Here is an 18,203-nt window from a genome sequence, read left to right as displayed (position 1 = left end):
AATGTTTTAATTTTAAGGAACCTGACTCACTTGAAAGTTTAACAGTTTTTAAAAAAATTAGATTGTTGAAATATGTCACAGACAGTTCTTCTAAAACTCTGAAGTTTGTAGTTCATCACTGAAAAAGAAATGTTCTGAGTATAAAGGTGTTTGAACTTTAAAATGAGCATTTTCTTGTACCGTATTTAGAATTTGTGTCTATAAATGGAATTATACTTTCCTTTAACTTTATTTCCCAGTTGAAGCTCTAATTGCACAGAAAACAATTCTGAGCTCCATGTTGGAACAAAAATCCCCACCTTAAAATGTGGTTTACTTTTAAAAACACATATTTACAGAAGTATGTCATTGTAGAAAGTCTTTTTCAATATTAATTTTCCCTTGCAGTAAGTCTGTAAATTGTGAGAATTCACATCCTGGTTTATGACAATTACATTCTTTGTTGTTCTTTTCTAGTCATTAGGAAAAGATGGGCCAAAGGGATGGAAATAGGAAAGCAGTGGAATAGACATTGTCGAAGCAAAAACTTGGAACAGAGTATCCAGTCCTAAGAGTTGTATTTCGTGGTTTCTGTGAGGGCAAGAGCTATGATATGTGTAGGTGGGGCTGAGAATGGTGGGAATCATGAAATCAGGAAGGTTTGGAATACTGTATAGAGAACTACCCATAAAGAGTTCCTCTGAATGTGTATTATCTGTAACAAACAAAATACGTTGATAAGTGTTGCCTATATTATTGAAACTGTTGGGGTCAGGGAGTTGGAATGGCTAGTAAGGAGATTCTGAAATGTTTCTACAGAGCAAGTGATAGCAAATGGAAATTAATAATATAGTCCTCACTGTAATTTAAGAAGTAGAAGATGTTAGTCATATTTCCTCAATTTAACTTGCTGTTTTAATGAACCTAAAATCTCTTTAATGCTTTCACTACTTATCCATAACAACTTAATTTACTCAGCAATTAATTCTCTTATGATGAAGGTTTTCAGAAACCAAACCTTAATGTGACAAACAAAAATGATAATCTAAATAAGTCATAATCAATAAAATAGCAATTATTTACCAGGTTTTATTGTTTAATATTCATTTTATATTTGAAAATTTGGTGTGATGGTTAGATTAATATTTTGCATAGCTGCTAAGAGACATTGTTAAGCAGTTAATAATTATAATTTTTACTTCAAAAGGAAGACTTGTACATAGCAAAATTTATGAGACTGTTCTTTCGTGTACTTTTATGTAATTGACAATTCAGCAGTAGATAGTTTCACATTATCTCTTCTTGAGGTTCGTTAATGCCATTACTTTTTTTTTTATAGATTAGTATCCCCTGTCCTCTCTCTCTGCCACTCAAAGAGCTATTGATTTTATACATTTGTATGTTTAGGCTATGTTGCATTTACATAATAGTTGTTTTACTACTTATTTCATGTTTATGTTTTGAATAAGTAATATTTGTACTTGCTGTACAACTCAGAAGGTATGAAAGGGTATTGATGAAGAATCTCTCTGTCCCTTCAGGCCTGCTTTCTTCTCCCAAGACATATGACTAATCCCTTAGTCCATATGCTATCTCCCACCCCTAAGTCCTTCCTCTTCTTAAGGCTGATCTTCATTTTGGGTTGTTGGCCATTCTCTGCTCTGTCCAGTTGTGCTGCTAGGAAGGAGAAGGGAAAGATGCTGTCGCAGTGATATATTTCCTGGGGCGAAGTATTAAAAAAAAATCACCACCACCTTTTGAACTGAAAAGTTTTACTACCTGTTATCTATAATCCTATTCCTTATTATGCTAAATGATTGAGCTGCTTCCTAAACTTGAGTTATACTATTAAAAGTCCCTTTTTATTATTTTAGCTTTGAAGGTGCCAGGCTTCAGGAGGAGGACAGAGAGAGGAGAATAACTGGTCCTTCTACAGTCTTCCCCTGGTGGAATGCTTTGAATCCTCTCAAAGGGAGATATTGAGACTTCTCTCCTCTGGTGGGTAAATTGGGACTGGTTATAAAAGTCATTTCCAATATGCCCCACAGCTACATCTGTGAATTCTATGCTAAACACCATGTAGCTCTCCTATGGGTAGCCCTTCCTTTCCAGCTGTGGTTATGGAACAGATACTGTGATAGTATTTGGAAAATGATGTCACTTAAGAGAGTGTGCATCATAGCTCTTTCTCAATTTTTATTTGTCCTGTTATTTGTGGTGCCACCAATTCTGGTGGATAGAGCCAGAATAGCCTGGCCGATAGCCTGGGTGGCTATTTCATTGCGAGAAATTTGGGAACACCAGTCAGGATGAAGCCCACTGCTGTTGGCGAGTTCTGGGTAGCTTGGGACAGGGTATAAAGGGATCTGAAGGGATTGGGGCTGGATGGAGCTTAACATTGCTGCTGCCTCCTCCTCCACCTGCGGAGATAGGGCTTGGAAGTCCCTGACAGCCACTGCTCAGAGCAATCACCAGCCCCTCAGCTTCTACTGACCACCAGGATTTAAGCTTGGGGTCTGAAAAGACTCAGTCTAGTCTGTTCTTAATGCTTCTTGATTACCCAAGATTTTTCTTTTTCTTTTTAAAAAATTAAGTAAATTAGCAGGAGAATTCCAGATTTCTCAATCCTCATGAAAATTGTAGAGATTGAGGTTGGAAACTAGTGCTTAACTGTTAATAATTCCCACTGACAATTTGGTGGGTCAGACCCAGTTGTCTGTATTGTATTCTATTTTTCCCTTAATGAGAAGTCTTTTGCCTACTTTTTGCCAGGTGGTTTGGAACTTGAGATACATTTACTTCCAGTCTCTGTCTGCTCATACTTGCCGTAAGGCCCACATCCTATCGTGTACTATTGCTAAAATTCTCAGTAATCTTGTTTTTAAATCTCTAAGACATTCCCTTTCTGTAATATTTTCTTGGGAAGTTCAGACTCAGTTCAAATACCTCCTCCCCCAGGCACTGCTTCCCTTTTCTAGCATGTAGCTTCAAGTTTTGGCACCTGCAGAATTCAACACAAGTTGTATAGTATCCTTCTTACCTGCTCGGAGCACAATTCAGGTGTTCTGAAGTACATGCTGGTATACCCAGTGTCTGCTTGGGTTCTTCACAAACCTCTGCTCTATTGGCTGTGGGTCTACTCTTCCTTTTCTGAATTGATCCTTTAACATTTCCTGCAAGAGGTTTTGTATAAAAATTGGCCTATTAAATTCTCAAAACTGGTGTTGTCCCAAATTTTCCAGTGGAGTCATTCATTCCTGAACTTTGCATCTATTCTGAGATCACAAAGGTCTCAATCGTAAACCCCACTTTCTCTCTCTACCACTCATGCTGGGTCCCTGTTTGCCTCTTAGCACCATTCTTTCTACAGTTAAGCTGAGGCTGTTGCGGTTCAATTAGGTTTGATGTAATGCAGGTGGAGCTAGGATAATATGGGACCAGATCAGTAAACGTATAATCTGTGGACAAAAAGTTATACTTTTTAGCCAGTTAATAACTTGTTTATAGAATCCATAGAACTGAAGATTGAAGTGAAATATTCAAATTGTGTGATATTTTATAGGAAAAAGTAAAATATCTTAGATGCTAATAGATGTCTTGCCATTATTATCATCTATAACTTATGCTGCCAAGAGTCCATCTCAACTCAAGCCTGAAGAACACTAGAAACAAAACCCAGAACAATAGGGCTTAAACTTGCTTTTTAAGAAGACAGTTCTCTTACTCTAAGGCGCTCGTGGGCTGTAAAGGTTCCAGATGTGACACATTGTGGGATACACAAAGTGCCAGGTCAGTACCAAGGAGAGCGGTCTGTTTTAGCAGCGTGAACCTGATTAATGGCATTTAAAAAGTTTTCCGTTCGATTATTTTCCTAAGTCTATCTACTTGAGGATAGATGAGGAACAGTATATTTTTATATCTGCGGCTAGTGGGATTACCAAGGCAATTTAGTTATTACAATCCATTGGAGGCTGCATATTCTGAAATGTAGAGTATCAAATTATCTTAGTTTTATTTACTTTTGTCAGCAGAAAAGATTTGTACCTCTGGGTAAATAACAAAATTTTAAAGACAGATCTATTGAAATACATGATTACAAGATTAGCAGATATTTTTAAAGAATTATTAATCTCCTACAGTGAAGTAAGTTATTATTTTGGAGTTGGATGACAATATTGGGACTAAAAATCCTTGCTGGTTCCTCCTCAAGACATTGCAGAATTATGAAGCTGCATAGCTAAATCCTATAAAGCTAGGCACTATACTTCCAAAAAGCAGAGAAGAATTTTCTACAAATTCATGTTGCTGAGGAGGGACCCTCAGTAAATACCATACTTTCAGTTGAAAGCCCTATAGAGCTTTGCTGTGGGAATGGAATCTAATGAAGTGGACTGGGCTGTACCATACCTGCAACTCAGCCTTGAGTCAGCTCACTCCCTGAATGGTTAGGGACTTTTAGTGTTAGAAGTAGAGGAGGGAGAAAGTGGGGCAGAAGCAAATTTGAAGAGATAATGGCTGAGAATTTTGTAGGACTATTGTAAAACATTACTTGACAGATTTAAGAAACTCTACGAGCCTCAAGTAGCATCAATATAAAGAAAACCACACCTATGTATATCTTAGTAAAACTCTTAAAAATCAAGACAATCTTAGAATTAATTAGAAAATTAGAGGCATTACCTTCAAAAGCACAACAGGACTAATATTTGACTTTTTACAGAAAAGAGAAAAGAAAGTAAACAGTTGAGTAATATTTTTAAGGTGCTGAAAGAAAATAACTACCAATGTAGAATTCTATACCCAGCAAAAATACCATTAAAAAAATGAAGACTTAGCTCTCTGAGCCTCTTTGAATATGACCAACTGTATTAGTTTCCTAGTTGCTAAACCAAGTACCATTCAACCAGGTTGGCTAAACAGCAGAATTTATTGGCTCACAGTTTCAGAGGCTAGAAAGCTTGCTGTCTTCTGGAATCGGTGTTTTCTGGCTGGTCAGCAATCTTGGGGTTTCTTGGCTTTTTCATCACATGGCAGTGCACATGGCATATTTTTTCTCTTCCAGATTCCATTAACTTCCAGCTTCTGGCTATTCCCTGTGGCATCTCTATCTCTGTGTTCAATTTCCTTTGCTTATAAAGACTTCTGCCATATTGGATTAAGGCCACCCTCATTCATTTTGGGCACACCTTGACTAATAGTATCTTCAAAGGTTTACAGATAGATTTGTACCCACAGGACCACGAGTTTGGATGTCAACATGCTCTTTGTGGGGGATACGGTCAATCCTCAATCCTCAACACCGTATCTCTATGTGACTATTTGGATTTCTGTTACAGCACTAGCCTTAAACATAGTCTTCACCTATCCTTCAAATGAGGAAACCAGGACCCCTTTGAAATCCCAGCCAGAGTAAAAATTTGCTGCTCTGAACTCACTGAGGGGAAAAGAAGAATAGGAATCACTTAAATAAATGGAGGTTGTATGAATTGAAATAGATGGACAGACTTTACAAACAAGCCAGTGAATACATTTTCAAAGTAGACCAAAACTATATCACATCTTCAGACTCTTCAGAAGAGGTCGTAATTTATCTCCCAAATCCTAAATTTTGAGTATTTGTCAACCATTCACAAATGTCTGCCCTGCATGGGGAGGAGAATGAAGAGATGCTGCATTATTTTCTCAGAATGGAAGTGACAGGATTTGAAGGTATTAAATCTTCTTACAGAATAGATTTTTATTTTGCTAAGTTATTTCCAATAAATTTCAGTATTGTGATCCATCTTTAAACTGACCAAAATCAGATGAATCTGGGAAGAACTTGATGAAATGTTCATGTCAGACACAAAATAAAGCAATTTGGAAGAGGTAGCATATAAAATCTCAGACCACCATCTGTTCACTGATGATTCTGATGCAGATTGAATAAGAAGTTGAATAAGAAGAGTTAATCAAAGATGCTATTTGACTAGGTATAACTTGGTTCTTTATAAGGATGATGAAGAAGGAAAAGGAGAAGCTGATACTCAGAGTGATGAGGACTTGGAACATATTGCTAACGATGAGGATAAAGAGGGAAAAGACGATGATGAGGTGGAAGAAAGAAAAGAGGTTGAAGATGAAGATGACTAATAATACAAATACATTCCAACTTTCCTTTTATTTTTTAAAATTGTACATTCTCTGGGAGCAAGTTGCCATCTTCTATTTTTTTCCCCTTGTGCCTAGTTGCCTTGTTTTAATGATGTTTCTTTTTCTTTCTCATTTTTACAGGATGTCTCCCAAGTTATTTTGAGGGACAATATCTTGAGCACAATGTATTGGGAAAAGAATCTTTAGCCATTTCTGATCCAGGTTCATTTTTATCACTTCTTTTTTTTTAAAAAATGTGGATTTGGTGATGTGGAATCAACACATCACCATGCACTGTGGGAAAGAAGAGAACTTTCTCTCTGCTCTGCTGGAAGCTGGAGGATACTCAGTCCCTTTGGACTAGTGCATTGAAATCTTCCTTGTTTACTTCTTTTTCTAAAGGGTTCAGAGATTACACTGTATCTCTATATGACTATGGACATTTAGCATTATCACCACATATGTGCACTTTCTCTTATTAAAAAAAAGAAAAGTCTTATAAAATGGAATTATATCAGTCAGGAAAGGATAGATTTGAGATGTTAGGGCCTTTAGTGTTAGCAAAGGAGGGAGAGAATGGGACAAAAGCAAATATGAAGAGAGGATGGCATTCATTTTGACAACATGGTTTCTATTTTGGTTTGCTTAATTGTAGTTTAGCATGATAGCTTTAAAATAAAATTCTTTTCTAAGGAATACTTAAACTCAGCCACTTGATGGAGAATCAACCAAAACGTGGAAGATCTTTTGGAACTGACATTCTCTATTATGATTTTGTTGCTGTTTATTTAAAAATTTCATTTTTGTTTCATAGGAAAAGAAAGAAGAAGCTCCTTTTTGAACTTTGAAAGTTTGATGTAGGTGTTTTGGTTACAGTAAGACTAAATATTCATACAAAGGATATGATGCTTTTCCCTCAGAAGAGATAAAATTCAGCCCTTCCAAATTTGATTTGCTTATAAGTAGTTGTGCCAGTTTGGATATATTATGTCCCCAACGAAAGTCATGATCTTCTAACCCAATCTTGTTGGGTGTAACCTCTTGATTGAGTGTTTCCATGGAGATGTGACTCACCCAACTGTGGTTGATACCTTTGATTAAATTATTTCCATGGAGGTATGGACCCTGCCCACTCAGGATGGGTCTTGATTGGTTCACTGGATTACTTAAGAGAACTCAAGAGCTGACCCAAATGCTTGCTCATGCTTGGAGATGCTTGGAGATTCAGACAGAAGGACTTTTGAAGATGCTAAGCTAAGAGATGAAGCCCAGACTTTGTCCTGGAGAAGCTAAGAGAGGATCCCCAGATGCTTAGAGAGAAACACCCTGGGAGAAAGAAGCAAGAACGCACAGGAGCTTAGAGAGAGGATCAAAGACAGAAGCCCAGAGACATTTTGGAGAAAGCCATTTTGAAACACAACCCGGGAACAAAGGACTAGCATATGCCAACCACATGCCTTTCCAGCTGACAGAGATGTTCTGGATGCCATTGGCTATTTTTCAGTGAAGGTATCCTCTTGTTGATGCCTTAGTATGGACACTTTTATGACCTTAGAACTGTAATTTGTAATCTAATAAATCCCCTTTTTGAAAACCAATGCATTTCTGGTATTTTGCATAATGGCAGTATTAGCAAACTAGAACAGATTTTGGTACCTGAGAAGTGGGGTGCTGCAGAGTTTGCTATGAATAAGGGGAAGATTCTGGAAGAATTGTGAGGAGCTTGATAGAGAAGGCCTAGATTGCTTTGAAGAGATTGTTGGTAGAAATATGGACTCTAAAGATACTTCTGATGAGGCATTAAATAAAAATGAATGTGCCATTTCCAACCTGAAGAATGGTGACCCTTGTTTTAAAATGGCAGAGAATTTGGCAAAATTGAGTCCTAGTTTGAGGTGGAAGGCAGAATTTGAAAGCAATGAGCTGCAGCACTTAGTTGAAGAGGTCTCCAAACTGAATGTTGAAAATGCAGCCTGGGTTCTCCTTGCAGCTTGTAGTAAAATGTGAGAGTAAAGAGATAAGCTGAGAACTGAACTCTTAGGTACAAAGAAACCAGAAATTGATGGTCTGGAAAATTCTGGGCTTTCAGAAAGTGAGACCCCAGAGGATATGCACCATGTGAGTAATGAAACTAGGAAACAGCCAGCCATTTCAGTACAAACTAGAATTGGAGATGGAGTTTTCCAGAAAGGATTTGTGAAAAGTCCTATTGTCTGATGGTTTTGACCCCTGCATGCTGCATGCTGAGCCAACAATTTTTTTCCAAGATCTGTATAGACAGAGCCACTGCCAGTCTGGACTGGAGGGACAGAGAAGGGACAAGTTGAGAGAAGGATGACTTCAAAGGCAGAACCATGGAAGCTAAGGTCTTGAGCCAAGAAACCTCAGGCCAGGAGAGTGGAGCTGCCCATACATGTGGAAAGGGTGAGTTTGCCCTGGAGGTAGAGGATGGCCTTCTGCCTAGATGCTCAGGAAGAGTGCTGCCACAGCAGGCCTCAGAGAGGGTAGAGCACATTCCCTGGAGATTGGGGAGAGCCTGGCCACAACCCCACTGTTCTGAAGGTGTTGAACATTTTCCCCAGAGATGGAAGAGAGTTGAGGTGTTGCCCTGATGCCTGAAGAGGGTGGGGCTGAGAAGATGGTGGTCTCCCCAATGCGTGGTATGTTGGAGCACTCACCCCAGCATTTGAAGAGAGAAGGGCTGCTGGCCAAGGTCCTTGGAAAGGGTGGAATGGCTTCTCTCTCAAGCCCCAAGGATAAAACATCATTCTATAAATGATTCTTAGGCTTTGAAATCTACTGAAGTTTGCCCTGCGGATTTTAGGAATTGTTTTGGTCCTATGAACCCTGTTTTCCTCCCAGTTTCTCCCTATGGCAATGGGAACATTAATCCTATGACTGTCCCTCCTTTCGATATTGGAAACAGATAACTTGTTCTGAGTTTCACAGGTCCACAGCCAGAGGAGAATGTTAAGACTTCGTACTTATCTATATTCTGATGGAATGAATGTATTTTTGCATTTGGAAAGAACATGGCTTTTTGGGATTCAGGTGGTGGAATGTTTCAGTTTGGATAAATTATGTCTCCCACAAAAGTCATGATCTTTTAACTTAGTCTTGTGTGGAACCTCTTGATTGAATGTTTTCATGAAGATGTGACACCGAAATGTGGGTGATACCTTTGATTAAATTATTTCCATGGAGGTATGGACACACCACCCACTCAGGGTGGGTCTTGATTGGTTCACTGTATTACTTAAGAGAACTTAAGAGCTGACACAGATGCTTGCTGATGCTTGGAGACACTTGGAGATTCAGACAGAAGGACATTTGGAGATGCTAAGCTAAGAGATGAAGCCCAGACTTTGTCCTAGAGAAGCTAAGAGAGGATCCCCAGATACTTAGAGAGAAACACCCTGGGAGAAAGAAGCAAGGACACACAGGAGCTGAGAGAGAGAATTGAAGACAGAAGCCTGGAGACATTTTGGAGAAAGCCATTTTGAAACAACCTGGGAGCAAAGGACCAGCAGACACCAACCACATGTCTTCCCAGCTGCAGAGGTGTTCCAGATGCCATCGACCCTCCTTCAGTGAAGGCATCCTCTTGCTGATGTCTTAGTATGGACACTTTTATGACCTTAGAACTGTAATTTGTAACCTAATAAATCCCATTTATGAATAAAAGCCAATGCATTTCTGATATTTTGCATAATGGCAACATTAACAAACTAGAACAGTAGTATTGTCAAAAAATTAAAGGCAAATAAGAATGGGTTTCAGACAAGAAAACACTGAGAGAATTTGTCACCAAAATCCCTGTACTGAAAGAAATACTAAAGTAAAGAGAGTGCTTCGGGGAGAAGGAAAATAAATCTTGATGGAAACATGGAAATGCAGAAAAGGAGCAAAGAGCAAAAATGGCAAATATAGGGATGAATAAGCATGAATATTGAGGACACTAAAAAATAATAGTAATGTGTATTTTTAAAAATGTATACAATTTATATATTAAAAATAATTCAGAGGGCTAGAGGGAAGTAAATGGAATTAAAGTGTTTCAGGGTTCTAGCACTATAAGGAAAGTGAGAAAAGTAGTGATTTATATTAGAGAACAATGAGTTAAGGATACATTTTGTACTCTCTAGGTTAACTAAAATAATAGTAAAAGACTGTTTTAACTAACAAATTAATAAAGGGAAAATGGGATAATAAAAACATTTTATTAATTCAAAAAGAAGGTTAAGAAGTGAGGGAAAAGAAACGATTAGGTCATACAGAAAATAAAAAAATAATATTTTTGTTATAAAGCCATTTGATCAATAATTACATTAAATGTAAATGGGCTAAGTATTTCAATGAGAAGCCTATTACTAATGGATTGGATCCAGTAACCAATCTGATCCTTCTTAAAAGACATACTTTTTAAATATAAAGACACAGAAAGCCTGAAAATGGAAGGATTCCAAAAGGTATGCAAATACAAATGGAAAGAAATCAGCTATAGCTATACTAATACTAGACAAAATGGAATTTAAGGCAGAATCATTACTAGATATAAAGTGGGTCAATCCACTAGAAGATATGTATGTTCCGAATTTGAAAGCAACAATTGAAAGAACTAACAGTAGAAATAAACACTTCTAACGGGAGACTTAAACACACCTTTCTCAGTTGCTGATAGAATAGACTGAAAGAAAAAAAAACAAACCAAGAAAGGATATAGATAATTTGAAGACAACAGAATTAATACACATATCCTAACTGACATATGTAGAGCACCGAATCCACTAACAGTTCAAATAATGTAGGTGGAATGTTTATTAGTATTACCATATGTGAGCTCATAAGGCATACCTCAGCAGATTTCAAAATATTGAAATCATTCAGAGTATGTTCTTTTACTCTACAGTAGAATTTCAGTAATAAAAAGATGACTAGGAAATCCCTAAGTCCTTGGAAGTATGCTTCTAAATAGAATAGCGCTTGGTCAATAGAAGTAGTATGCTTCTACATATCCCTTGGGTCAAAAAATAAATCATAAAGGAAATGAGAAAATATTTTGAATTGAATGATGATGAAACTATGGCACAAAAAGTACAAGAAGGTATAAAAAGAGCAAATTGAACACTGAAAAGTAGAAATAAGGAAATAATAAAAGATTAGAAAAATATCTGTACTAGAAACAGTTGTATCATAGAGAAAATCATTAAAGCAAAGAGGCATTTCTTTAAAAAATTAATTAAAAAAAACAAAACAAACAAAAAAACTCCTAGCAAGACTGTTGCTGAGAGAGAGATAGTGAGAGCAAAAGAAAAGAAACAAATCATTGCTATTAGAAGTGAAAAGAAGACATCTCTACTGATCTTCCAGAAATTCAGAGGATAGTATGGGAATATTGTGGACAACTTTATAATAAATATAGCATATTTAAAAAAATCTTTCCACAAGAATACTTCAGGCTCTGACGGCTTTGCTTTTGAATTTTTCTGTATTTTTAAGGAAGGAATAACACCAACTTTACACTATATCTGAGAGAGAATAACAAAAGAGCAACACTTCTCAAGCTCAGTTTATTAGGTCAGCATTACCTTGATACCAAAACCTGAAAGGACATTACAAGAAGGAAAAATTATAGGGCATTTCAAGAAAGGAAATGAAATATCTACAAGAAAACCTATAACAGATTTTACACTTAATGGTAAATGGTTTAAACATTTTCCCCCTAAATTCAGGGTAACCCACTCTCGCTCTTCTTTTCAACATTTCACTGGGGGTCCTAGCTAATACTTTTAGGCGTGGGTAAAAAAGTTCAGGATTAGAAAGGAAGAAATAAACTTGTTGCTGACAACATGATTATATGTACAGAAGATTGGAAAGAAAATCTAAAAGAAGCTAGACTTAGAAGTGTTAAGTAAATTTATTGAGGTTACCTCATATGAGTTCAGTATGTAATTATCAGTCTTTTTATATGCAAGCTACAGAGACATAGAAAATAACATTTTAAAAAGAATACAATTTACAATAGGATTAAAAAAATATAAAGTACCTAGGAATGAATCTATTGAAAAATATATTGGACTTTACTGAAAAGGAGAAAACATTATTGAGAGATTACAAAGATCAAATAAATTGAAGGGAAGGGTATATACCATGCTCATGGTTTGGAAACTTTAATATTGTATTATGTCAGTTCTCAATTGATTTATCAGCTTAATGCAATCTCAAAAAAAAAAAAAAAAATACCAGCAAGATTTTAAATTGATTAATTAATTAACTTTTTTTTTTTTGGTAGAAGCCGATTGTAAAGTTTAATGTGAAAATCCAGATAGCCATGAATTGCCAAGGTAGCCTTGAAGTAAAGAGAATAAAACTAGGATGATTTAAACCACCAGATATTGAGGTTTATTTTAAAGGGATTGTAATTTAATGCAGTGATATTGGCACAAGGATAGACAAATAGATCTGTTTCTGACAGAGGAGACATTAACAGTACATTGGGGGAAAGGATGGCATTTTCTATAATGGTGTTGGGTCAAAACAATATCTACATGGAGAAAATGTATTTTTACCCCTACCTCACACCATATCCAAGAAAACAATTTAATATAGATTATAAATGTGAAAATGTCAGATGAAAACAGTAAACCTTTAGAAGAAAATACAGGAGAATTACTTTCATGATCTTAGGGTAGGCAGAAGTTTCTTAAATGGAACTTAAACACTAAACTTTAAGGGGAAAAATGAAAAATTGGAGAAAATTAAAATTAATAACTTTTCCTCAGAAGATACCATAAAGAAAAGTAAAAGATCACAGAGGGGGCAAAGATATTTGTTAAACACATGTCTGAAAAAGGATTTGTATCCAGAATTTAGTAAGAGCTACAAAGTGAAAGAAAGAAATGAACAAAACACTGTACAGGCACTTTACACTAGAATATATTCAAATGACCAGTAAACATATGAAATGATAATAAACTTCCATCAGTTATCAGGGCCGCACAAATTAAAAGTACAATTAAATGCCATTTCCTTCACCAGAATGACTAAAGTTAAAAGGATCTCCAATATCAAATGTTTGCAAGGATGTAAATTATTTGAAATTCTCATACACTGCTACTGGGATTTAAAATTTGCTACAATCATTTGGAAAACCCTTTTGTGATATCTACTGGAGCAGAATAGATACATATGATTAGATTTGGCAATTCCATTAGGAATATACCCAATAGAAATGTGTTCATGTATTTACTAAAAGACATGTATAACAATTTTCATAGCAGTACATCAGAAGTGGTCCCAAACTGGAAGTAACCAAGATGTCCAACTACAAATAAATAGACAAATACATGTGGTCTATTAATAAAGTGGAGTATTATAAAACATATGTGATAGTGATTGTGTTACAACCATGCTTAGCACCATGCTTATGTTACTCAAATATAACTTGGAGTGAAAGAAGCTGGAGACAAAAGAGTACTTACTGTATGATTCCATTTATATGAAGTTCAAAAGCACTTAAAGCTTATCTATGAAATGACAAATCAGGATTGTGGTTACCTCGATGTGAGGGTAGTGATTGGAAGGATGAACCTTGGAGGACTTCTGGGGAGCTGTCTCTTGACGTGTGTGCTGGTTACGGTGGTGTGTCTAATTTATGGGAATCCTTTGGCCTTAAATTTTCTACACTTTCATGTACTTGTGTTTCATATCAATAATAAGTTTACTTAAAAAAAATACAACAGAAGAATGGAATAAAGTGCCAAGGCAGTGTGTTTCTACTTTAGCTGGGTGTCACATTGTGTTGAGATGTAAATAGTGAGAGTGGCAGCCATGTGGGTTAGGAACCTAGAGATTAGCAGTAATGACAGTGAAGTTGGGGGCATTCGAAGGACAGAAGCAGCTAGTAATGATGGAGGTTAATGGGTTAGGGGTCAATAGTCAGCTATAGATGAGAGAGGTAGTTAAAGGTTAGCTCATGAGGTTTATTCTAGTGGCAGAGGGAAGCTATCAAAGGATTTGAGCAGGAGAATGATGTGATCCGATTCATGTCTTGAGAAATTCACTGTCTACTGCATGGAGAGCAGCCCATAGGGAGGCAAGAGTTGAGCAGTGAGATCCCCTAGAAGTCTGTTGCTGTAGCCCAGGAGTGATATGATGGCTGCTTGGTCTTAGCAGTGGAGTAGGTGAGAAGTGGTTGGCTTCAATAACTAGCACCGATAGGGCTTGCTGATGGATTGTGCGTTGAAAGAGAAAAGTGAAGAATGGCTTTTAAGTGTTTGGCCTGAATCATATGGGTGGATGGGTGGTGACATTTCTGAGATAGGACAATTGGAGAGTGAGAGTGAGGTGAATGGGAGCATAGTGTAGGTGTTGTAAACTTTTGAAGTCAGGGCTTTGTCTTACTACCTTTACTCCCCAGGTGTTTGAACAGTATCTGGGAAAGTTATTCAATAACTTTATTGAATAAATCTATAAATTATTTTCACTATTGACATTCTTAGAAAATATGTAATTTAAGGTTAAAAAAAGAAAAAAGTAAAAAGAAACAAGTTACTGACTTTGAGTAGTTTACTGGCTTAGATTTGCCTACTTGTAGCCATTTTGTAGCCATTTTTATTTTCTTTGTTATGAAGATGGTGATTTGACTGAAACCTGTTTTTTTTTAAAGAGCTGATTGGTTGGATATGCTTAAACTGGACATTTTGTTTACATGTTTTTCTTTCTTTGCAGTTATTTTGTGATTACAGCTGTTCTGCTCTTTGGGAACTTGATTAAGCACCGGTTTCCAATGTGTTTTTGTTTTTGGAAAAATGTTTTCAATTGTTTAAAATCTTTTATTTTTCTTTATTGTTTATAGAAGTCCTTTTAGGTGTTTGGAACAAAGAAGTCTCTTTACCAAATGTTTTTCTTTTGTAGATGATAACATTTTGTTTTCCTAGGGTCCGAATGGAACCACTTAGTGTAGACATTAGTAGAAAAATACCACCTATGAAGTTGTGTAGAACATTGAGCTTCCTAAAACAAATGCTGTATTACATTCCTCTTGACACTAGTTCTCTGGTTAGGCAGAAAGCAGTGATTCAACGTTACATGTCTTTTGGGAGTTTTACATTTGTTCTGTGGTGGACATTTGTTTGCTCTTCACATGATGATTTTTACCTGTGTATATCAGTCAGGCAACCTCTGGCCAGCCAACCAAACCTGAAGTGTTTGGCTGCAAATAACAGCAACGTCAACTCCAACTAGTTTAAATAATGAGGCCATTTATTATATCCAATAAGAGGAAGTTCAGTAGTAGAGCAGGTGTTAAGAATTGTTGATTAAAAATGATATCAACCAAGTTCTTTCCACCCATTCTTGGTAGTGGCTTAATCCTCTAACTGGTAGCAGGAGGATGGATGGAATATCAGGTTTCTTTTTCAGACAAGACAGTGGTCATGAGGAGCAGGGACACCTTCTCTAGAACCCCATCCCTGTAGCAGACCTCCCATAAAACAGGATAGCATGCCCGTTCTTGAACTGACAAAGGGATTGAGATTGTTCTCATCTAGTCAGCTGGGATGGGTCAGCTTTTCCCAAGATTTTATAAGAGAAAAGTAGATTTCAAAAGACATTTTGTGTGTGTGTGTTTGTGTGTGTGTGTGCACGCGCGCGCATGCGCTTAGGAAAGAAATGAGAGTATGTACTCAGAGACAGTGTCTGTTTCCAGTGAGAAAGGCCACAATGGTTATTCATTCATTAAACAAGTATGTTTCGAATACTTGCTATTTCCCAGATGATGTTTAGGTGTTGGGTTTACCTGAAGAGATTTAAAAAAAAAAAAACCTGAGAAAGAAGGTAAAGCTTAGTGACTGGCAAGAAGTCCAGGATTTGTGTCATTCATTATTTCCAAGTTCTCCAAATGTTTTGACTGGAGAGCACAGAAAGCACAAGTCTTTTGGTTATTAGAACTCGTAAAAGAACAGTACTTTTGTGTATATCTGTAGAGTCTGGAGGAAGTGTTTCAAGTAGAGGGTAAGTGTAAATGAAGGGAGGTGTATATATCAACCAGGTTATTATGTATCATATTTTCAAAAACATTTATTTTTCTATTACACCACTCGTGTGACTACATGATGTAAAAAAATTAGAGCAATACACATGAAGTTAAAGATGTATGTTATGTTTATTTTTTGTATCCACCCTTGCAAATCTTTGTGTGTATTTCCATGCATATATAGGACTGACAGGAATTATATGATTCCTCAAATGTATCTATTTCAACATATGTGTGGTAATATTGCTTATCTGATTTGTGTTCACTGAGATGGCTTTGTCTTGTTTACTGATACTTTGGTCCTAAATTTAGGAGACATTTACAATTTTTTTTTATAACAGCTTTATTGAGGTATTACTCATGTACCCTAAAATTCACCTTTTTGCAGTGTACAATTCAGTGGTTTTTAGTATATTCTTAGAGTTGTGTAGTCATCATCATTATCTATATTTAGAACTTTCAGCACCCCCCCCAAAATGAAAACACATACCCACTAGCAGTCATTTATGAATAGTTTATGTACGTAGTAAAACTGTGTAAAATTTCTCAATACTTAAGTCTTTTTACTGAAAGTTTAGTGACCGCCTTAGAATTAGTTTTAAAGCAAATATTTTAGATCCTTGGAAGGATCTCTAAGAGATGAGTATGTGCATTTTTTAAAGTTAAACCCTTAGTAGTGCAGGAAATTTTAATGGGGTTTGGTGTAAGTTTTGAGGAAATTATATTGCATAAATAAGAATCAAGGCAGTTCATTAACTTGTAATTGGGTTTCCTAAGTTTTTAGATTTCTGTGTAATAGAAAAAGAAGACATTTAGCAAAATAAAAGAAAATCAACTTTAAAAAGGTTTGGTGCTGAGAGGATGAGACTAAATGAGACTTCATTACAACTTCCAACCCGGTAATAATTAGTAATTCTATTTTTTAAAATTGAGAGCTAGTAAAATGAGGGCCAAAGGAGATAATTTAAGTAACATACTTGCATCCAAGTCTTCTAAAATAACATATGGAAACAACAAAATAAAGCATGAGTTACAATGATGCTTTTGTAGATTGTAATTAATAACTATAAGAAATGTTTCTTATACATATGTGTATTACATGTATATTTATATACATTATAAAATGTTTATTTTAAATATAATATTATTTTATTAGCTTTCTAGTTTGAAAATATTAAGAATGGAAAAATTGAAATATATAAAGTATACTAATGATGCAGAATTGAGTAGATGTGGGAACTATACTACAATCAGAACAATAAAGGACAAAATGAGAATGGAAGAAAGTGTACCTACCATGATAATGGCAATTGTAATTTTCTGCAAAAGCTATTTTTTGTGTAAAAATTTTTAAAACAAAGATAATTAAGGTGGAAATGTGAAAAGAAACGTTCGGCAAATAATAGTGAATTTGATAAGAAGTTTCCTGTCAGTGTTAAAAAAGAATCCATGAAATTTGTCACCTGAAATCAGAATTAATTGTCCAACAAAATTTTTTGTATGATTTTCTGTCAGGATCTGAGAGTGTGATTTTGGCAAGCTATAAAATGGCTTTTGTTCTTGCTCCAAGTCTTTTTAGTTGGAGAGATTGTAAAATAAATTATTTCAATTAGGGAAATTTTGTTGGAAAATTATGAGGAAAGTCTAAAAGTGAAAGATCAAACAATTACCTGTAGAATACATGGCCTTTCTAACAATAAAGAAGATCAATTGATTCAAAATTTCAATAATTTCAGATATTTTTCTTAGGCTTTAGATGAGTCATGTGACATGTGACATGGCCTAGTTAATACTCTTAGTACATTTTGGTTCAGAATATTTCCAAATTTATAAAGAAATGTCAGTTCACAGCCTAAATTGAAGTCGTGGTATAGATTTTTTTTTCCCAACAGATAAATTTTATTGCATCTTTGAAATATCACAAATAGGTCTTAGGATTCATCTAGCCTTTTTTTTCTTATTTTCATTTGTTTCCAAAACTGGACAACTCTGAGATCCTGCTGAACTGAACCTTGTTCAGAGACATAGATACCATCCAAAAATTTTCTGGTATCTT

At 35.8% G+C, this 18,203-nt stretch overlaps 1 protein-coding gene across 1 annotated transcript in view; it reads left to right on the top strand.

Moving 5' to 3' along the window:
- Positions 1-18,203, top strand: part of PRDM5 (PR/SET domain 5) — a 254,641-nt gene that overhangs the window by 13,157 nt on the left and 223,281 nt on the right.

The sequence above is a fragment of the Choloepus didactylus genome, chromosome 3, assembly GCF_015220235.1.
Source record: "Choloepus didactylus isolate mChoDid1 chromosome 3, mChoDid1.pri, whole genome shotgun sequence".
In the NCBI taxonomy this organism is placed as follows: Eukaryota; Metazoa; Chordata; class Mammalia; order Pilosa; family Megalonychidae; genus Choloepus; species Choloepus didactylus.
Note: the sequence above shows the minus strand (reverse complement) of the source record. Positions and strands in the feature narration are given on the sequence as shown.